This window comes from Schistocerca nitens, chromosome 9 (assembly GCF_023898315.1).
Source record: "Schistocerca nitens isolate TAMUIC-IGC-003100 chromosome 9, iqSchNite1.1, whole genome shotgun sequence".
Classification (NCBI taxonomy): Eukaryota; Metazoa; Arthropoda; class Insecta; order Orthoptera; family Acrididae; genus Schistocerca; species Schistocerca nitens.
In genome coordinates this window covers 249,437,551-249,461,736 of record NC_064622.1, presented here as the reverse complement: position 1 = coordinate 249,461,736, position 24,186 = coordinate 249,437,551, and the positions used below count along the sequence as shown (strand labels likewise).

The following is a 24,186-nucleotide window of genomic DNA, read 5'->3' as shown; positions in this document are numbered from 1 at the left end:
AGTACTCGAATCCTATGGGATTCAAGCACCGGTCTGGCACACAATTTTAATCTGCCAAGAAGTTTCATATCAGCACACACTCTTCTGCAGAGTGACAATTCATTCTGGTATCATCTAATTTTCTGTAATAATTGTGGTTGTTAATGGGGTCCTGTCATTATCCAATATGCTTCCTATATTTACAGACTTACAGAATGAAACATGAATGAGGTCAAATATTTCATGTACAGAACCACACATTGAGCAATAAACACAGTACTCTTCCTCTGTTTCTATATTACAATGGGGAATTAAAAGTTAGAGCACATAATATTGAGAAATGTGAAAGGAGCTTTGAACATTATTGTTCACCTGCAGCAGCCAGGATGAAAGAGCTATAAATCTGCAACACAGGTCAACATTTTACTAACTATACTGTCCATTAGGGCACTTATCATAGGGAAAGGAATCTGGGAAGCAACTGCTTTAATGTGCTTGCATTTCATTTTATTTATTTTTGTGTCAGCTCATTTTAAATAACAGGTAAAAAGAATCGGAATATCAAATACAAATAGCAGTTAAAGCCTAAGTTAAATAACAAGAATTTGAAAACCAAATACAAGTTATAAATACAACAAATTCTTTAAATGTGTTGAAACATAATAAAGTGCAGTTATTCCACATGCAGTAGTTCTACTCCTGTTAAATAACTAACTTTTCCCCTCTTAACTTAAGGCTGTGTCCTATTTATACATGTAATGTATACAGCTTGTGTTCCCAAAACTGCCGAAATACTGTTTGTACAATATTTTACAGAATTTCATTATGTATGTCATAGTTTGCAGTCTCCTGACATATTTGGTTTTGCCTAAAAGCTTGTTAATTGGGTAAAATTGAAGTTGTTACAACATTAAGTAATCAGCAAATTAATGTGAGCTAATCAATAGCTATGAGAGAATTGATACTGCTCATTAGAAAACCATGTTTACGGTTTTTCCAGTAACTAGTTTCATTTTTCAAAAAATTACTAACTTAAATAATATTTGTAATTAAAGTTTTGCCACACTGCAAGATCCTTTTCACATGAACCCTTAAACTAGTTTGATTTCATGATTTGACTTTATATTTTTGCTGCCCTAATTTTTTAATTCAAAAGTCTATCTGATTACCTAATTAAGTCACTAATTAAGAATTCAAATAAACTGGAAAAAACTATAAACAAGGAAATTTTACATGTAAGTTGATAGCAGACTGTGTAGGTAAATGCCTTAAACTTTAGTACTTTTCTTATCTTCTAATACCTGGTTAATTAAAATTATTAGGGGAATCAGTAGGATGATTGTTGTTGTTGCGGTCTTCAGTCCTGAGACTGCTTTGATGCAGCTCTCCATGCTACTCTATTCTGTGCAAGCTCCTTCATCTCCCAGTACCTAATTCAACCTACATCCTTCTGAATCTGCTTGGTGTATTCATCTCTTGGTCTCCCTCTACGATTTTTACCCTCCACGCTGCCCCCCAATACTAAATTGGTGATCCCTTGATACTTCAGAACATGTCCTACCAACCGATCCCTTCTTCTAGTCAAGTTGTGCCACAAACTTCCCTTCTTCCCAATCCTATTCAGTATCTCCTCATAGTTATGTGATCTACTCATCTAATTTTCAGCATTCTTCTGTAGCACCACATTTCGAAAGCTTCTATTCTCTTCTTGTCTAAACTATTTATCGTCCATGTTTCACTTAAATACATGGCTACACTGTTTCAGAAATGACTTCCTGACACTTAAATCTATTCTTGATGTTAACAAATTTCTCTTCTTCAGAAAGGCTTTCCTTGCCATTGCCAGTCTACATTTTATATCCTCTCTACTTCGACCATCATCAGTTATTTTGCTCCCCAAATAGCAAAACTCATTTACTACTTTAAGTGTCTCATTTCCTAATCGAATTCCCTCAGCATCACCCGACTTAATTCAACTACATTTCATTATCCTCGTTTTCCTTTTGTTGATATTGCTCTTATATACTCCTTTCAAGACACTATCCATTCCATTCAACTGCTCTTCCAAGTCCCTTGCTGTCTCTGACAGAATTACAATGTCATCGGCGAACCTCAAAGTTTTTATTTCTTCTCCATGGATTTTAATTCCTACTCCGAATTTTTCTTTTGTTTCCTTCACTGCTTGCTCAATATACATATTGAATAACATCGGGGCAAGGCTACAGCCTGTCTCACTCCCTTCCCAACCACTGCTTCTCTCTCATGTAGCTCGACTCTTATAACTGCCATCTGCTTTCTGTACAAATTGTAAATAGCCTTTCGCTCCCTGTATTTTACCCCTGCCACCTTCAGAATTTGAAAGAGAGTATTCCAATCAACATTGTCAAAAGCTTTCTCTAAGCCTACAAATGCTAGAAACGTAGGTTTGCCTTTCCTTAATCTAGCTTCTAAGATAAGTCATGGGGGCAGTATTGCCTCACGTGTTCCAATATTTTTACGGGATCCAAACTGATCTTCCCCGAGGTCGGCTTCTACTAGTTTTTCCATTCATCTGTAAAGAATTCGCGTTAGCATTTTGCAGCTGTGACTTATTAAACTGATAGTTTGGTAATTTTCACATCTGTCAACACCTTCTTTCTTTGGGATTGGAATTATTACATTCTTCTTGAAGTCTGAGGGTATTTCACCTCTCTCATACATCTTGCTCACCAGATGGTAAAGTTTTGTCAGGACTGGCTCTCCCAAGGCTGACAGTAGTTCTAAGGGAATGTTGTCTACTCCTGGGGCCTTGTTTCGACTCAGGTCTTTCAGTGCTCTGTCAAACTCTTCACGCAGAATTGTATCTCCCATTTCATCTTCATCTGCATCCTCTTCCATTTCCATAATATTGTCCTCAAGTACATCACCCTTGTATAGGCCCTCTATATACTCCTTCCACCTTACTGCTTTCCCTTCTTTGCTTAGAACTGGGTTTCCAACTGAGCTCTTGATACTCATACAAGTGGTTGTCTTTTCTCCAAAGGTCTCTTTAATTTTCCTGTAGGCAGTATCTATCTTACCCCCAGTGAGATGAGACTCTACATCCTTACATTTGTCCTCTAGCCATCCCTGCTTAGCCATTTTGCACTTCCTGTCGATCTCATTTTTGAGACGTTTGTATTCCTTTTTTCCTGCTTCATTTACTGCATTTTTATATTTTCTCCTTTCATCAATTAAATTCAATATTTCTACTGTTACCCAAGGATTTCTACTGGCCCTCGTCTTTTTACCTACTTGATCCTCTGCTGCCTTCACTACTTCATCCCTCAAAGCTACCCATTCTTCTTCTACTGTATTTCTTTCCCCCATTCCTGTCAATTGTTCCCTTATGCTCTCCCTGAAACTCTGTACAACCTCTGATTCTTCCAGTTTATCCAGGTCCCATCTCCTTAAATTCCCACCTTTTTGCAGTTTCTTCAGTTTTAATCTACATTTCATAACTAATAGATTGTGGTCAGAGTCCACATCTGCCCCTGGAAATGTCTTACAATTTAAAACCTGGTTCCTAAATCTATGTCTTACCATTATATAATCTATCTGAAACCTGTTAGTATATCCAGTCTTCTTCCACGTATACAACCTTCTTTTATGATTCTTGAACCAAGTGTTAGCTATGAATAAGTTGTGCTCTTTGCAAAATTCTACCAGACGGCTTCCTCTTTCATTTCTTACCCCCGATCCATAGTCACTTACTACGTTTCCTTCTCTCCCTTTGCCTACTACCGAATTCCAGTCACCCGTGACTATTAAATTTTCATCTCCCTTCACTATCTGAATAATTTCTTTTATTTCATCATACATTTCTTCAATTTCTTCGTCATCGGCAGAGCTAGTTGGCATATAAACTTGTACTTCTGTAATAGGTGTGGGCTTCATGTCTATCTTGGCCACAATAATGCATTCACTATGCTGTTTGTAGTAGCTTACCTGCACTCCTATTTTTTTTTATTCATTATTAAACCAACTCCTGCATTACCCCTATTTGATTTTGTATTTATAACCCTGTCTTCACTTGACCAAAAGTCTTGTTCCTCCCGACACCGAACTTCACTAATTCACACTATTTCTAACTTTAACCTATCCATTTCCCTTTTTAAATTTTCTAACCTACCTGCCCGATTAAGGGATCTGACATTCCACATTCCGATCTGTAGAATGCCAGTTTTCTTTCTCCTGATAACGACGTCCTCTTGAGTAGTCTCCGCCCTGAGATCCGAATGGGGGACTATTTTACCTCCAGAATATTTTACCCAAGAGGACGCCATCATCATTTAACCATACAGTAAAGCTGCATGCCTTTGGGAAAAATTATGGCTTTAGTTTCCATCTTGCTTTCAACCGTTTGCAGTACCAGCACAGCAAGGCCGTTTTGGTTAGTGTTACAAGGCCAGATCAGTCAATCAACAAGACTGTTGCCCCTGCAACTACTGAAAAGGCTGCTGCTCCTCTTCAGGAACCACATGTTTGTCTGGCCTCTCAACAGATACCCCTCCATTGTGGTTGCACCTACGGTACAGCTATATGTGTCACTGAGGCACGCAAGCCTCCCCACCAATGGCAAGGTCCATGGTTCATGGGGGGAGAAAACATCCACTTTTTACAGTACACAGTTCATAAAACTATAGTCACTTATGTGTAGTTCTTGGAGTGAATCATGAACACATTGACTGTAGGCTTGACTGTTACACACACTTTGACAAAGAGATATTAATTCAGTGCTAGCTTTGCTACATATTGTTATCGAGAGGAGTGACACAAAGATGTTAATGGCGGCAGGCTTTAATATGGAGAGAGGCTGACTGGAGGATAGCTGAGTGTGCATTGACTTTAAGAGAATAAGTTTACAAAGGTGTAACATAAACTTTGTCTATGTGCTTTTAATACATTGAATGCTGTTCTCAGGCTGACTGCATCAAGGGTTTGCACAACTATTTATAGACATGTCTAGGAATAATAGTTTAACTCGGCTATTACATTTATTTTTTAATGAGAACAAGGTCAAATTTTGAAGCAGTAGGATGACATTGCTTCAAAATTTGACCTAGTTCTCATTACAAAATAAATGTAATGTTGTAAATCGCCGATCATTCAAAGTGCCGCCGTGCAATTACGCGCATCCTCTACGTGCAGCACTGTTTGCCAGCCATGCAGCAGCTGCGCCACCTAAGCGGCCAGCCGAGCAGTGGCCGCTAGACTGGGACTCAGTGCTCATTCGAATGTTAACGTGTATGCACGTCTTGCTTGTCAACTTACTCTGTGACTTATATGTGTTGTGTTGTTCTGAAATATATTAGTTAAACTTGATGTTATAACAATTGGCAACGAGGTAGTGGATTTGTCCTTTTCACCATTGACCCACAGGGTTCCATGGCTACTGTCGAGCAACTATTGCAAAATCTCCTTGAACAGCAAATGCTCCTAACAGCGGCGATTCGCGATTTCGTCGCGGCGTCAAATGCGGGGCGTTTCTCGTCGTTGGCTGTACCTCCTTTTCCCCCTTACGACGAGACGGCGGAAGACTGGTCTGATTATGAAAAACGTCTTCGACAGCACTTCTTGGCATTTCATGTCACGGACGAACAACCATGTAAGTCTCTGTCCCTTTCCTGGATTTCACCTCAAATGTATCGGTTGTTGTCGCAATTGGCTCCTTTGAAGTATCCTGCATCTTTGTCCTTTGCTGAAATGTGCTCACTTCTGTCTGTCTAATTTCAAAAGCAAACGCATGTGGTAGCCTCTCGTGTTGCCTTTTATTGCTGTCAAAAACAGCCACATCAATCCTATCATGCTTGGGATGCTGAACTTCAAGGCCTCAGTCGAAAGTGTCAGTTTGTTACTGACGTTCACAAAGAATCCTATGCCGATTCCATGGTACGGGATGCTATTATCCGGTCGGCGCCCGACAAAGAAGTTCGGCAACGTGCCCTTCAGTTGGCAAATCCGACTCTAGATGAAGTTCTCTCCATTGCGCAGTCTTTTGAAATTTCTCGCACAAATAGGGTCATGGGGTGGTGTCGGGGAAATACAACCTCTGTGCACTGTTGACGATGCGTGCGGTGCGTCCCCGCTGGCCGACGTGGCCGCAGTGTGCTCCCATGCTAAGAAACTGCAGCAAAACCCCCGGCAACTTCCTTCATGTCCGCGGTGTTTTACGAAACATTCACGCGAGGATTGTCCCCAACGTTGGGCTGTGTGTCACAATTGCAAAAAGAAAGGTCATGTGTCTTCCGTTTGCAAATCCGACCACATACATGATGTTCATGAATATGACGCTGATTCTGATTCTGTGTTGTCTGTCAATTGCACTTCTTCGCTTTCAGGGAAGTTATTCCTCACTGTCCAAATCCTTGGTTGAGATGTTCGCATGCAAGTGGATACCGGTTCTGCTGCCACTATAATTAATTCTCAGACATGTCTTCAGTTGGGTTCTCCACTCCTGTCACCTGTCACTCAGCAATTACGGACGTACAATAAACAGAAGATTTCTCTCTTGGGACAGTTTAATGCTGAGGTATCTTACAAATCCGTCGTTCGCACTGTTCCCATATTTGTGGTCGACCAGAGCAACGCAGAAAATCTTTTTGGTTTCGATGCCTTTCACGTTTTTGGGTTCTCCATAGATGACTCTGTCAATATTGTCTCTGATGCTATTCCTTATGCTCAACTGGATTCCTTGTCGACGACATTTTCGTCCCTTTTTTCTCCTGGGTTAGGCCGTGCAAACGATTTTGAAGCTCATATCACGCTCAAACCCACTGCTCGGACTAAGTTTTTTTGGACTCGGCCCATTCCTGTGGCCCTTCGTGATCGGGTAAAATGGGAGTTGGATCGTCTCACTACTTCAGGGGTCTTGCTTCCTGTCACTTCCAGTGAGTGGTCCTCTCCTGTCATTGTCGTTGCTAAGCCAAATGGTGATATTCGTCTCTGTGGGGATTTCAAAGCCACTGTAAATGCTCAATGCCTCATTGACACTTACCCTATGCCCCGTCCTGAAGAATTGTTCACTAAACTTGCTGGAGGCCAGTACTTTTCTAAAATTGACCTGTCAGAAGCGTATCATCAACTTCCTCTCGACGCTGCTTCCCGGCAGTTTCTGGTCCTTAACACACCTTTCAGCCTCTGTCAATACCAACACTTGCCATTCAGGGTTGCTAGCGCTCCTGCTCTCTTTCAGCAATTCTTGGAACAATTATTGCTCCCTGTCCCTTGGTGTATCAATTACATGGACGACATTGTTGTCACTGGCTCCACCACTGAAGAACATCTTCAAAATCTCCGCACACTTTTTCATGTCTTACAGACTGCCGGTCTTAAGTGTAATCTTCAGAAATCACAATTTTTTCAGGCATCTATCACGTACTTGGGGTTTCAACTCTCTCGGGATGGTATTCGTCCATTCAGCAAACTGTCGCTGTGATCGACGCCCTTCCTCGCCCTACATCTGTTAAGGAACTGCAGGCCTTCTTGGGGAAAATAGCATACTATCACAAGTTTTTACTGTCTGCGGCTTCAGTGGCTCAGCCGTTGCATCGCCTGTTGCATAAAAATGTGCCTTTTCACTGGTCTGTGTCATGCGATGCGGCTTTCCAGAAATTGAAGACTATGCTGAAACAGGCCCCGTGCCTGGCTACTTATCGACCTGGCCAACATCTTGTTCTTGCCACAGACGCCTCTCAATACAGGGTTGGTGCAGTCCTGGCGCACTGTTTTTCTGACGGTTCGGAACAACCCATTGCTTATGCCTCCAAAACGCTCACAGATGTCCAACAAAAGTATTCTCAAATTGAAAAAGAAGCTTTGGCCATTATTTATGCTCTTCATAAGTTTGGTGTTTTTCTCTATGGCTCAAAATTTCATCTTGTTATGGATCACAAACCACTTGTTTCCTTGTTTCATCCATCAACGTCACTTCCCGACAAGGCTGCACACCGCCTCCAGCGTTGGGCTCTTTACTTATCTCGTTTCAATTATGAGATTCATTTCCGGCCAATGGCTCAACATGCAAATGCTGATGCTCTGTCTCGCCTTCCCATGGGTCCTGATCAGGCATTTGATAGGGACGAACTTTTGTTTCCACCTGGATGTTGCCGAGGAGCGGGTTGTGGACGGGTTCCCCATCACTGGGGACGGGCTGGAGGCTGCTACGAGTTCTGACCCTACCCTCTCCCGGGTTTTACGCTGTATTCAGAAGGGTTGGCCCAATCACCCGTCCATTAAGACTTCTGATCCGCTGCGGAACTACTATGCTTTGCGCTACTGCCTCACAGCTAGGGATGGTGTTATCCTCCTCTCCACTGACAATGCTTCGCCGCATGTTGTGGTACTGCGTCTTTGCGTGCTTCGGTTTTGCGCCTCCTTCACCAAGGGCACTGGGGTGTGTCTCGCACAAAATCTCTGGCGCGCCGTCATGTGTACTGGCCTGGCATCCGCTCTGAAATAGCACACATGGTCGCTACCTGCTGCCCTTGTGCGTCACAGGCCGCTGCCCCTGCCCCGAAGTCATCTTTGTCACTGTGGCCTTCACCTGAGAAGCCCTGGGAGCGCATTCATGCTGACTTTGCGGGACCCTTTTTAGGTACTTATTGGCTCCTCGTAATTGACGCCTACTCTAACTTTCCTTTCATTGTCCGTTGCACGTCGCCTACCACCGCGGCAACCACCAGTGCTCTCGCCTGCATTTTTTCTTTGAAGGCCTCCCCTCTACTCTTGTTACTGATAATGGTCCGCAATTTGCCTCTTCCGAATTTGCGGATTTTTGTGCTCGTCACGGCGTTATGCATGTCACGGCCACACCGTTCCATCCACAATCCAATGGTGAGGCTGAACAACTGGTCCGCACATTTAAGACTCAGATGCGGAAACTTCTGACTTCTTCTGCTGCTGATGAAGCGCTTCTCCAGTTTCTGGCTTCTTACCGTTTCACCCCCATGGGCGACCACAGCCTGGCTGAGCTATTACATGGCCGACAGCCCCGCACGCTACTTCATCTTCTGCGGCCTCCCACCTCACGGCCGCGGGTGCCTTCCCTTGGCTGGTTCACCACCGACAACCTCGTCTGGGTACGGGGATATGGCAGATGGCCAAAATGGAGCCCGGGCCGCATCTTAAGACACCGTGGCAGATGCCTGTATGAAATCCAGACGGACACGGGTGTTGCGGTGCGTTATTCGGACCAGCTTCGGCCTCGTGTGCCAGCAACGCCTGTTCCGAATGCCGCTACACCACCTTCGGCTCTACCTGACGCTCGGGATCTTGGCATCTCTCAATACTCACAACGCAGCCCTCTCACTGTCATCGTGATGCCAGCACAGGAACGGACACCACCGGGAGACGTGCCCATGCAGGGACCGGATGACCATCCTCTGTCAGAGAAAACCTACTCGCCTCCTCCTCCAACGGATGCCGACACATCGCCCATGTCTCCTGTCATATCAACTGGACTTGCCACAACGGGCAGATTGGTACAGGGGGCCCCATCAGATTCGACCCCTACGTCTCCTGTCATCTCGACCCGTTATCATCGGGGACACTTCCGTCCGTACGGGAAGCCGCCTCCTCGAGACTTTACGGCGAGTCAAACAACGCCTATGGACGTTAGCCATCTCCAGGACATCTCCATCAAGACCAGTGCAACAATTTCAAAGGGGGGAAAAGTGTTGTGACTCGCCGCTCATTCAAAGTGCCGCCGTGCAATTACGCGCGTCCTCTACGTGCGGCACTGTCTGCCAGCCATGCAGCAGCTGCGCCACCTAAGCGGCCAGCCGAGCAGCGGCCGCTAGACTGGGACTCAGTGCTCATTCCAATGCTAACATGTACACATGTCTTGCTTGTCAACTTACTCTGTGACTTATATGTGTTGTGTCGTTCTGAAATATATTTGTTAAACTTGACGTTATAACATGTAATAGCCGAGTTTAACTATTATTCCTACACATGTCTATAAATAGTTGTGCAAACCCTTGATGCAGTCAGCCTGAGAACAGCATTCAATGTAATTAAAAGCTCATAGACACAGATTAGTTACACCTTTGTAAACTTATTTCATTAAAGTCAATGCACACTCAGCTATCCTCCAGTCAGCCTCTCCATATTAAAGCCTGCCACTAGTAACATCTTTGTGTCACTCCTCTCCATAACAATATGTAGCAAAGCTAACACTGAATTAATATCTCTTTGCCAAAGTGTGTGTAACAGTCAAGCCTACATTCAATGTGTTCATGATTCACTCTAAGAACTACACATAAGTGACTATAGTTTTACGAAGTGTGTACTGTAAAAAGTGGATGTTTACAAAATAAGTTGCCACTGATAATTATCAATAAGTGTACATGCTAACCTGGTTTATATGAAATACTAATACTTTTAAACCGGTCATCACCCAAATGTGGTTTAACAGAAATAATTGGACCAGTAAGTCAAATTTAAATCTATGGTGCGGCTGCTGTTACTGAACTGTGAGATCACAATCTAGTTTTTCAGGTATGAGACTTCAATTCTATGAGTGTCACCAAGAAACTTTAATCTGCACTATGTTAGTACACTTACAGTGTCTCATAAGTATTCTTCAAAATAATGACCATGCTGTATGTGATAAATTTCATGCGTATGTCCCTTCCCGTAATGTCATTGGTATTTTGTTTTCTCCACTGAAGGTGGGTCTCAAAAGTATTTTCTTTATAAATTATTAATTCAGATGGACCCATAAAAAGAAATCAAATGAATGAAGATCTGGCAGTCTAGCGACCAATCTACCTGGCCAATTCATTGTACAAGAAAGTAATTGCCAAGGTGGCGTTGCAGTGCGTTGCAGTAATACACTGATCAGTGAGAACATTATGACCACCTACCTAACAACTGGTATGTGCACCTTTGGCACAGTTAACAGTGGTGACACATCGTAGCATGGAAGTAGTGAGGCCTTGGAGGGAGTTGGCAACACATCTGCACACACAAGTCACCTAATTCCAGTAAATTATGGGGAGAAGCATTGACGAGCTCTGACACCACAGTCACTCACATCCCAAATGTGTTTGATTGGGTTCAGATCTGGTGAGTTGGGGGGCGAGGGCAGCACATCAATTGGATCCCACCACTGTGTTTCTCGAACCATTCCATCACACTCCTTGTCTTGTGACACAGGGCATTATCTTGTTAAAAAATGCCACTGCTGTCGGAAAACATGATTATCAAGAAGGGGTGTACATGGTCCGCAACCATTATATGATACTTCTTGACAATCATGGTGCCTTGCACAAGCTCCACTGGACCCATGGAGGCCCTTGTATATGTTCCCTAGACATAATGGAAGTGCCATCAACTTGTCTTCATCCTGCAGTACAGGTGCCAAGGTGCTGTTCCCTTGAAGATGACAGATTTGCGCCCTCCCATTGGCATGATGAAGAAGGTATCGGAATTCATAGACCATGCAATGTTCTGTCACTATGCTGATGCTCAATACCGATGGTCATGTGCCCATTTCAGTCATAGTTGCCAATGCCATGCTGTTAATAATGGCATATGGATGGGTTGCCAGCTGCGGAGGCCAATCATTAGGAGTGTTGGGCGCACTGCATGTTCAGACACACTTGTATTCTGCCCAGCAGTAAAATCTGATTTAGTTCTGCCACAGTTCCTATTTTACCAGTCTGACCAGCCTATGACATCTGTCATCCATAATGATGGGTGACAGGCTAACTCTATGATGTCTGGACATGGTTTTACCTAGGGTTTGCCACTGTTGAAGACACACACCGCAGCACTTCTTGAACACCCAACAAGTTCTGCAGTTTCCGAAATGCTGGTGCTCAGTGTCCGGCACAATATGCCCTCAGTCAAACTCAGATAGATCATCTGCCTTCCCCATTGTACAAACAGACTGCACACTCACTAATACTACATGCTATCGTCTCGATGGGTTTATATTGATAGTGGTCAGTGGTCATAATGTTCTGGCTGGTCAGTGTATGCTAGAACTCCATCTTGTGTATGCAGTCTCTGACAAAAAAAGTCCTGGTTGTTACAGTTGTTAAGTTCAAGTGATTGATAATGTGACAATAAACTTGGCCTTATTCATAGTTGTAAATTTGAAAATATGGCTAGCAACAGAGTAGCTTGTGGCACATTATAAAGAGAAAGTTCTCTTGTGCTCAAGCTGTACGTTGCTGTATTTGTTAGTGATCTAAAGAGCTAAAGACACATAGTATAAATATAGAGTAGATGTTTGAGGGCACTCATTGCATAATTTATTTATACCACATTTTGTCTGTATGCTAAAAACATATGTCTAGTGGAGCAATCTTATGATTTATTTCGGTTTCTGATCCTAGAGGAGTATCACATGGATCAATCAATGCACAGCCACTGAGGATGAATTGAGCAGCCCCACAGACCTCTAACAGATGCCTGTGTGTACTTAAATGGAATTCATATCTGTTGCATCCAAAAGATTCAGAGAAATGACTCTTCTTGTGGTCTTTGACTTGACTGGTTATCATGATCTGGCCGGTATTATGACAAACTGGCAAATTTTTACTGTATGAACTGCTATTGGCACTTGTACTTGTCTTATTAGAAATGAATCCTTTTATTGTTAAACACAGGGTGTATACACCGACAAGAAAAGAAAAATTCCTGGATTTTTCCTGGTTAAAATTACACTTTCACCCCAGGTGAAAATACACTTTTTTCGTGTTAAGTGACAATATACTTTTCCTTGGAACTGTAAAACTTATCAATCCTGTTAACAGTTATGGTTTTATACATCAGCATAGGACTTCCCTGCCCTTTGGTTTTAAACCAAACTCAGTTAAAAAAAATTTTGGAAAGATCTTTGATGTGCAGCAACATGTACGCTGCATACAGCCAGTCAGAGATCATGTCACGTGCTCTCGCCAGCTGATGGCAGTGGATATTCAGAGCATAGGGCACATGATGTAGTCAGCCAATAGCAATATCACTGTTAAGTAGTGTGTACACGCAAATAGGAAAAGTTAATGGTTTAAATTAATATACATAGTGTTGCTACAAGTAAAGCAAAGCTTTCACTTATAATATTGGTCTCAAAGATTAATAAGGGGGAAGAGAAGCTAAGCTTTCACATACAATGTTGATCTTTTTTTGCATGAGTCACACTTTAAGGTACATCACACAAATGTGCTAGTAAAATTTTTAATAAAGACATAAATGTCTGATCTTCTGGGTTCAAAATTTTTCTAAATGGCCATACTCAAAGAGTTGATTTTTAAATGAGAGTCAAAAGCTCTGTGATTTAAGAAATTTATCGTACATTCTCACACATAGTTCGTCTTGCATAAAAGGATATTTACTTTGAAAGTAATGCTTTTCAAACAACCATTTGCAATATTTTCCTGCGACCTGTTAGAAATGGGTTCATTTCAGTAGTTGCCAGAGAGCGCCAGATAATGGGCATCACCGCACTTGTGCAGCTATGATGATGCAGGAAGCCCATATGTTCGTAAGTGTAAAACATTAAAAGATCTTACATTATGCCATAAAAGAAGCAAGACATCAGAGGATACCCAAAGAACATGGGAATTTTGTGAACCATACTAAAATGCATACTTCGGCTTAAAGTGCACATTCATATGTCCATATTCGGTTGTAAATTTTCTTGGAGTACCAGTACTGTATTATCTCATGTTTGGTTCTTTATTATGGCATAATGCCATGTGTGCTAGAAGATGAAAACATGCACTTTTGAAATACAGCGAACAGTTGAAACTAGCCAATAGTGTGGAATTAAGCACTTCGTTTCAAATAAATTGATTGCCTCAGTGGAAAGGATTAATAAACACGAAATTTCTTTAGCAAACTGACAAAAATAACTTCATTGTTCTGCAAGGTGATCAAGACTTGACTGTCAGGAAGGTGGAAATAAAATAAAATCTAAAACTAATAACATATTTTAGTCTTCCGTGCTCATGTCAATGTATTTTAATTCAGTTGATAGCTCCAGGGCACAGAAATCCATTTTGTTTTCATTTGACGTGAGAGCAATAAATGAAGAGGAAACAGCAAACTCATTAAACGTAAATGCAGGTCATGTGGAGATTATCCACCTCCCCATGATAACTCAGACTGTTTTGTGCATCTATAAATGTAGCAGGTTTCTCCAGTATGGGAACCACTAGCCTTGCCTGAGACAGGCAGTTCTGGCATGTAGAGGTCCTCACCTACCATCAGCTGTCAGCAGCCATAGCAATAGCAAGTAATATCAATGTGGCAACTATCACCAGACCATAATGGAGAGGTTTTCCATTATAGTGGGCTCTGATGGATTCAGAGACATACAAGCTGAGCTTCAGTTCATCAACAGCCTTCTTTCCAACATTCAGTGGATGTCCAGATTGTCCCTTTATCTTCAGAAACAGCTCTTGAAGGGTATCAGCTGCTACCAAGACACTACTTGCACAAAGTGGGTCAGTACTACCCAATTCTGTGGGCTGAAAATTGCAGGCCTGTTTATTCTGGACTAATGTTGATTCCCTTCCCTGCCATCCATTCGCATAAAAAAGGGATATTTAGTACAGGCACTTTGCTGGCAATGAAGCATACATGACACTTGATTTACAAATGGTTTGTGTTGTTACATATCACTCCACAGTAGCAAAATGTACCAATGAATGATGTGAGTAAAAACCATAAAGTAAGTTACTGTAGAGGAGGGCACAGATATAGTGTGAATCTATTACTTTGCATTTGGAGAATAATGCTGAGGTATGATGTCTGTCTTCAAAATGGGACAGCAATCACAGTAACTTTGTGAAAGGAAGTACCTGCTAGGATGTGAATATAGAACTTTCTAGTATTGCTGACATACTATGAAAAAGCTACAAGATCTCAAATAATATATGTTTGACAATAGTTGTGGTGTTGATTCAGACAAATGAAATGTTTGTGAATTGTCGTTTGTTCTATGTAAAGACATTACATTCAATGATGTATATGGTTATTGTCAATACTGCATAGGTTTCAGTAATGTGAAATGAGTGAGCATGTCATCCAAAAGTAATTATAATGTGTTGTTAAGTTTTTCTAACAGCAATTATGAAGCTGTCAGTGAAGAAGCTGATCATAGATTTTCAAGAGGGCAGGGTCTGAAAATTATTTAATTGGATATGATTCTTCAATTTCTCCAGGCGTATTTTACGACGAAATAAATCTCGGGTGAACAGCTTGGTATGAGTGTGCACAGGACACAATATTTAGGCAATCGACCATGTTGCCTTCATCAGGTCATCAGCGCATCTGGCGATGGCAGCGTGGTCGATTGCCGAAATATTGTGTCCTATGCACACATACCAGGCTGTTCACCTGAGATTTATTTCATCATTTAATTGGACAGATAAAAAATCTACTCACCAAATGGTGGCAAAACACACACATAAAAGACAGCTGTAATTGGCAAGCTTTTGGAGCCAATGGCTCCTTCTTCAGGAAGAAGGGTTGAAGGGGAAGGAAGGGGGCTCAAGGAAAATGACTGCAGAGGTCTATGAAAAGGGATAGATTTCAGGAAAGTTACCCGGAACTATGGGTCAGGGGGGACTTAGCATGTGGAATGAGAAGGGAAGACTGAAGTTCTGGGTGATTTCCTAAAATGTACCCCTTTCTGTAGACCTTTCCAGTCCTTTTCCTTCGCCCCTCTTCCTTCCCCTTCAACCCTTCTGCCTGAAGAAGGGGCCACTGGCTCCATAAGCTTGCCAATTCCAACCGTTTTTTATGTGTGTGTTCTGCCACCGGTTAGTGAGTAGACTTTTTATCTATCTAATAAAATTAGATTCACAAATTTGCTGCACAAGAATTTGCAGAGGTACATAAACAAATTTCATACTCTACAGTAAGACTTAATACTTTAGAACAAAGTAAAGATGGAGATGAAAGAGCACTCTGAAGTTCTGCTTTCACAATAAAGAAATGTGTAAGTGATTTAACTGAGAGAAGGGGAGAGTGATAGAGAGAGAGAATTCTGGTCCAACCTGCTGGAGATGGTGGTCTTGTGTGCGTGAGTTGTGCTTGCTTGTGCGATTAAACGTGTGTGTATTTCTCTTTCTTTCTTTTTATGAAAGCTATGGCCAAAATTTAACGTGCAAGTGCCTTTTAATTGTGCCTGTCTGCAACTTTTGTGCCCTCTTTGTGGTTCTTAGCAACCTATACTTTCCTTACATTGTAGATACTCCAACCTGGAGTTTCCATTGTTTGATTTAAACAAACCAGGACTTCATTCAAAAGCAATTAAAACCCTAGTGTTGAGTTTTCCTAACAGCAATTATGAAGCAGTCAGCAAACAAGTCTATCACACCATTCAAGAGGGTTCAGTCCAAAAATATGAACAATGTGATAAAGCATCTCTATGGATTAACACATCCAGTGAAGTGAAACCCCACGTGTTTCACAGCTTTTGTTCATATGTACAGAATGGACGAAAGGTGCTGATACACAGGTGTTACCGTGTATCACACAGCCTTTAATCTTGTTTCAGGAGAATCTCCACTCCTCCTTTCTATATTCAATCAAAAATTCATTCATCAAGTTGGCATTTAACTACTAAATGAAACTGAAAAATCTGCCTATTATTCTTAATTAAAAGAGAGTCCCAGGAGCAGTACAATAGCTTCTTAATTGTCCTTCTGAGAAAAAAGGAACTGTCTGTCACAATTTATAATTTACAAATTAACTCCGCCTCTTCTGTGGTTCCACCAAAAGGAACAATTCTGTGGATTTGGGTCCCACTAACTCCCTGGAGTCAGAATTAAATACGGAAATAACTAACATCTGAAGAGTTGTTTCCCAATGCAGAAGCCTACTTCTCAGAATTATGTTGCTGTCACAGGTGGCACATCGAAGAGAGCTTAACCAAGGGGCTGAAAGCAGTTGGCACATGAATTGGCCATCTCTTGTCAATGGGATCTGCCCACAAAGGTCCCCAAGTTTCCTTAAATGTCTGTTCTCCAGGAAGTGATGTGGCACCGCCTTGTAACTAGTGACCGGATATAGATGTAGCCTTGCAATGCATCCAGTGAGCTACTGCTGCTGCCTGGCAAGAAACTTGTTGGTCCATAGCTCTCATGCATATCCTGGTGGTCTGGGAACATACTCAAAAATCCAGCATGGCTGCTATGGACTGCACGAGCATTGCTTTCTGTAACTCACATGTTGTAGCCAATGATGCATGTTGCAAAAATCACATTTATTTTGATAGACTGAGAAAATATATGTTCTCTTCATCTGTATACATGCATGATTGTTCCACTTTCTAACAACTTCATTTCTATAAGTCTGGGATCAAGTAATTTAGATTTTACTTTCATTATGCACAAATCCCTAATCCAATCATTTAGCAGAGTATGTTTGAGCAGTTTAGTAAAAACTGTTCAAAGTGATATGAAATGTGTCATGAGCTTGTTCATCTGCATAATACTTTGCAATACTATAGACACCCAGGATAATGTCATCAAAAAATTCTTGTAGTTGGTGGACAGGATAATCTGGACCGAAAACCTGGTTTTTATACATTTTTTAAACAAGTAACACCAGTGTTACAAAAGAAACAATCATCTGAACGGTGACATAGAACACATTTTCTTCATATCATCTGCAGCATCTGGCATCTCTGGCTTACATAGATCAGCCAGTTTATTTCCCAAGAATGCGAAGCATATTTTCTTTACCAAATCTTGATGCTTCTCAGTTATTTGCCCAAATAGCTGTGAACATTTCACACGGCTTCCATGTTAGGGGAAGTGTGATGGCCTCTTACTGAATCTGACTAGTGGATTAACATTGAGGCACGAAGTGCTGGCCAGCCTGGATGTGGGTTTTAGGTGGTTTCGTACATTCGTCTAGCCGAATATTGGGCTGATCCCTGGGTACTGCCTCATTTACATGATTTGCAAAAATTTCAAAACCATTCGCACACTTTCACACGTCATAACAGTAGATGTACACAGACGAGGATACACAAATTCCCACTAAGGCGAATTGGGGTGGTGGCGACAAGAATGACATCTGGCCTTCCTCTACCACTAATGTCACCAAATCCAGATTAACATGCTGACTCTGTGGAGAGTGAACATCTATTTTAGAACCCCCAAACTTCTTTTAGGATGGATCAGCCATCTGTCCCGCCATTATTCTGTCCATCACAGTGTCTATACAGCATTTTCCCACCATTATTATGTCCACCACAGCGTCTACACAACATTTCAGTAAGTAATATTCACACTTGTCTTCATAATCTTTCATGGATATGTGTAGTCTTCAACCCACTCCAGTTCCATAACAATAAAAAATCAGATACTGTTTGATTGAAGTTGACACTGGACTTGTCTCTGCCCATAAACCATTGAAGAATGTCTATAGAATAACTTTTTTGATTAACCTCTGCTCAAACTCACCTCGATCAATTCACCACCTGGTGCAACCAGTGGCTGCTTTGCATCAACCCTTCCAAGACCCAGGCAGGTTGTACCATCTGCTACTTCTGGCTCCACGATTTTTACCTACCTTTATGTTCGTCCTATCCAACTCACTCCTACCCTGAAATACCTTGGCCTCACCCTTGACTGCCACATCACCTGGACTCCCCATCTCCTTACGATCCAACACAAAGCCCACAATAGACCATGCCTCCTGAAACTCCTGCCCAGCCAGACATGGGGACTGCACCCTTCCACCATCCTTCACACCAACAAATGCTTGATCAGCCCCATCCTTTGTTATGACAGCGTTGCCTGAATTTCCACCCGATTCTATAAAGTCCTCATATGCCATTTACTCTGTCTCACATTCCGTACCTCCCCCGTCCCCCCACCCACACCCCCAACATTTGAGGCTTTAATGAAACAAATTGGTCACATGTGTATCATTCAAAGTATTTTCCATCACTGGCCACTACTTTCTCCCATCTTTTGGGCAGTGTATAAATCACACGTTGAAAAAATTGTTCATCTTTTGAAGCGATCCATGAATCGATCCAATTTGTGACTTCTTCATGAGATCGGAAGTGTTCATCAGCCAGGCCATGCACCATTGATCTAAACAGGTGATAGTCAGAGGGAGCAATGTCTGGAGAATTCAGCGGGTGGGATAGGACTTCCCATTTTAACGTTTCCAAGTACGTTTTGACCTCTTTTGCAACGTGGGGTCAAGTGTTGTCGTGCTGCAAAATCACTATATCGTGCCTCTCGCTGTATTACGGACAATTGTCTTTTAATGCTCTGCTCGAATGCATTAATTGTGTTCGATAACGAGCGCCTGTGATTGTTTCACTTGGTTATAACACCTCATGGTACACGATGCCGAGCTGGTCCCACCAAATGCAGAGAGTGATCTTGGAGCAGTGAATATTTGGTTTGGCCATCGATGTGGAAGCATGGCCAGGATATCCCCATGATTTTTTGCATTTAGGGTTATTGTAATGAACCCATTTTTCATCCCCGGTCACAATGCAGTGCAGAAATCCCTTCCGTTTTTGCCTCTGAAGCAACTGTTTACAAACACACAAACGCCGTTCAATGTCTCTTGGTTTCAGCTCACAAGGGACCCAAGTTCCTTCTTTCTGAATCATGCCCATAGCCTTGAGATGTTTTGAAATGGCTTGCTGTGTCACTCCCACTAATCATGCCAATTCTTCTTGAGTTTGCCATGAGTCTTCACTCAGCAATGTCTCCAATTCTGCATCTTTGAAAACATTCTCTCTTCCACCACTATGCCGGTCTATGACGTTAAAATCACCGTTCTTGAAGCATTGAAACCACTCATGACACATTCTTTAACTAATAGCATCCTTACCATAAGTACTTGAGAGCAGCTGATGAGACTCTGCCACTGTTTTCTTCATATTGAACAAAACAGTAACACATCCCGCAAATGACGAGAATTAGGCTCGTAAACTGACATTTTCAATCAAGAACAACTTTATGATGCAGACACAAATCGACTAATGTTTGAATGAGGTTATGTTGACCAAGGTCCAAGCTAACTGCTTGACATCTGCTATCTATTTCTTTCGACCGATACTTACCACTGTTGTCACCTATTGGCAAACAGTGGAAGCAAAGTTGTACACCTTGTATCTACATCTACATCTACATCTACATCCATACTCCACAAGCCACCTGACGGTGTGTGGCGGAAGGTACCTTTAGTACCTCTATAAGTTCTCCCTTCTATTCCAGTCTCGTACTGTTCGTGGAAAGAAGGATTGTTGGTATGCTTCTGTGTGGGTTCTAATCTCTCTGATTTTATCCTCATGGTCTTTTCGCGAGATATACATAGGAGGGAGCAATATACTGCTTGACTCCTTAGTGAAGGTATGTTCTCAAAACTTTAACAAAAGCCTGTACCGAGATACTGAGCATCTCTCCTGCAGAGTCTTCCACTGGAGTTTATCTATCATCTCCGTAACGCTTTCGCGATTACTAAATTATCCTGTAACGAAGCACGCTGCTCTCCGTTGGATCTTCTCTATCTCTTCTATCAACCCTATCTGCTATGGATCCCACACTGCTGAGCAGTATTCAAGTAGTGGGCGAACAAGCGTACTGTAACCTACTTCCTTTGTTTTCGGATTGCATTTCCTTAGGATTCTTCCAATGAATCTCAGTCTGGCATCTGCTTTACCAACGATCAACGTTATATGATCATTCCATTTTAAATCACTCCTAATGCGTACTCCCAGATAATTTATGGAATTAACTGCTTCCAGTTGCTGAGCTGCTATTTTGTAGCTAAATGATAAGGGATCTATCTTTCTATGTATTCGCAGCATATTACACTTGTCTGCATTGAGATTCAATTGCCATTCCCTGCACAATGTGTCAATTCGCTGCAGATCCTCCTGTATTTCAATACAATTTTCCATTGTTACAACCTCTCGATACACCACAGCATCATCTGCAAAAAGCCTCAGAGAACTTCCGATGTCACCCACTAGGTCATTTATGTATATTGTGAATAGCAATGGTCCTATGACACTCCCCTGCGGCACACCTGAAATCACTCTTACTTCGGAAGACTTCTCTCCATTGAGAATGACATGCTGCGTCCTGTTATCAAGGAACTCTTCAATCCAATCACACAATTGGTCTGATAGTCCATATGCTCTTACTTTGTTCATTAAACGACTGTGGGGAACTGTATCGAACGCCTTGTGGAAGTCAAGAAACGCGGCATCTTCCTGTGAACCCGTGTCTATGACCCTCTGAGTCTCGTGGATGAATAGCGCGAGCTGGGTTTCACACAACCGTCTTTTTTGAAACCCATGTTGATTCCTACAGAGTAGATTTCTAGTCTCCAGAAAAGTCATTATACTCGAACACAATACGTGTTCCAATATTCTACAACTGATCGACGTTAGAGATATAGGTCTATAGTTCTGCACATCTGTTCGACGTCCCTTCTTGAAAATGGGGATGACCTGTGCCCTTTTTCAATCCTTTGGAACATTACGCTCTTCTAGAGACCTACGGTACACCGCTGCAAGAAGGGGGGCAAGTTCTTTCACGTACTCTGTGTAAAATCGAACTGGTATCCCAGCAGGTACCAGCGGCCTTTCCTCTTTTGAGTGATTTTAATTGTTTCTCTATCCCTCTGTCATCTATTTCAATATCTACCATTTTGTCATCTGTGCGACAATCTAGAGAAGGAACTACAGTGCAGTCTTCCTCTGTGAAACAGCTTTGGAAAAAGACATTTAGTATTTCGGCCTTTAGTCTGTCATCCTCTGTTTCAGTACCATTTTGGTGACAGAGGGTCTGGACATTTTGTTTTGATCCACCTACCGCTTTGACATAAGACCAAAATTTCTTAGGATTTTCTGCCAAGTTAGTACATAGAACTTTACTTTCGAATTCATTGAACGCCTCTCGCATAGCCCTCCTCACACTACATTTCACTTCGCGTAATTTTTGTTTGTCTGCAAGGCTTTGGCTATGTTTATGTTTGCTGTGAAGTTCCCTTTGCTTCCGCAGCAGTTTTCTAAGTCGGTTGCTGTACCACGGTGGCTCTTTTCCACCTCTTATGATCTTGCTTGGCACGTACTCATCTAACGCATATTGTATGATGGTTTTGAACTTTGTCCACTGATCCTCAACACTATCTGTACTTGAGACAAAACTTTTGTGCTGAGCCATCAGGTACTCTGTAATCTGCTTTTTGTCACTTTTGCTAAACAGAAAAATCTTCCTACCTTTTTTAATATTTCTATTTACGGCTGAAATCATCGATGCAGTAACCACTTTATGATCGCTGATTCCCTGTTCTGCGTTAACTGTTTCAAATAGTTCGGGTCTGTTTGTCACCAGAAGGTCTAATATGTTATTGCCATGAGTCGGTTCTCTGTTTAACTGCTCAAGGTAGTTTTCAGATAAAGGACTTAAAAAAATTTCACTGGATTCTGTGTCCCTCCCACCCGTTATGAACGTTTGAGCCTCCCAGTCTATATCCGGCAAATTAAAATCTCCACCCAGAACTATAACATGGTGGGGAAATCTACTCGAAATATTTTCCAAATTATCCTTCAGGTGCTCTGCCACAACAACTGCTGAGCCAGGGGGCCTATAGAGACATCCAATTACCATGTTTGAGGCTGCTTTAACCGTGACCTTCACCCAAATTATTTCACATTTCGGATCTCCGTCAATTTCCTTCAATATTATTGCACTTCTTATCACTATAAACATGCCTCCCCCTTCACTGTCCAGCCTGTCTCTGTGGTATACATTCCAATCTGAGTCTTCTACTAGGCTCCAAACCAGAGGACCACGATCGGTTCTGGGAACGATAATACAAATAGTTAGCTCAGATTCCACCCCGCGAGCGAGGCTTTCTGCCTTCACCAATTCCGCCAACCACCCGTACGAACTGAGGATGACCTCTGAACCCAGACGGCAGGAGTCATTGGTGCTGACATGAGCAACAATTTGCAGTCGGGTGCACTCAGTGCTCTCTATTGCCGCCGACAGGGCCTCCTCCACACCTCGGATGAGACCCCCCAGCAAGCAGACAGAGTGAACACTGGCCTTCTTCCCCAACCTTTCCGCTATTCCCTAAGGGGCTCCATCACCCGCCTAACGTTGGAGCTCCCAATAACTAATAAACCCCTCCCCCCCCCATGTGCCTGCTCGGACCTTGCTGAAGTGCTGAAGGAGCAGCCACATGTCCACTCACAGGCAGAGCAGGCGATGCCACACGGCCAGCCTCCACATTGACCCTTGTGCGCCACGAACGCTGCTGAACCCCGCCACTCCCCTCGGGGAGAGGGTGGCCCAACCACGCCCGGTATGGAATATGTCTCGACAGCAGGGACAGTGGGTGAGGCATGTATATAGCAGATGACATAGAAAAGAGATTCCGTTACCCTTTTAGAGTACACGGAATACTATCCATATGGCATAGCTTCCATTGTCCATTGGCCAAAGCTTCAAAATAGACAGCCCCTTTTCCTACTGCTTTCATAGTAAAGTCATTGCCCCAGCATATGTGCAATGGTTTTGCAAACTTAGTACATGATGTATACCACTCGCTTTTCTTAGCCAAGTGATTCATCACTAAAATCAGCAATCCATGAGTCCTCATCCAATTCTGCACTCATTACTTCAGCAATGGAAGTATGATTGGGTAGTCCACTTTTATTTATTTATTTTTGAGTCATCAGTCTTCTGACTGGTTTGATGGAGCCCACTATGAATTCCTCACCTGTGCCAACTTCTTCATCTCAGAGTAGCACTTGCAACCTATGTGCTCAATTATTTACTGTATGTAACCCAATCTCTGTCTTCCTCTACAGTTTTTGTCCTCTACAGCTCCCTCTAGTACCATGGAAGTCATACCTGATGTCTTAACAGACACCGTATCACCCTGTCCCTTCTCCTTGTCAGTGTTTTCCACATATTTCTTTCCTCTCCAGTTCTGTGCAGAACCTCCTCATTCTTTCCTCTATGAGTCCACCTAATTTCCAACATTCATCTGTAGCACCACATCTCAAATGCTTCAGTTCATTCATCATTGGTTATTTTGCTGCCTAGGTAGCAGAATTTTGTAACTTCCTCTACTTCATGAGTGTCAACCCCAAAGTTAAGTTTCTCGCTGTCCTCATTTCTGCTACTTCTCATTACTTTCATTTTTCTTCAATTTAGTCTCAGTCCATAT

General features: G+C 42.4%; 1 protein-coding gene across 2 annotated transcripts in view; it reads right to left on the bottom strand.

The window, feature by feature from the left end:
- LOC126203078 (proton-coupled folate transporter-like) overlaps positions 1-24,186 on the bottom strand; it is a 158,183-nt gene that overhangs the window by 553 nt on the left and 133,444 nt on the right. The window lies entirely within an intron of this gene.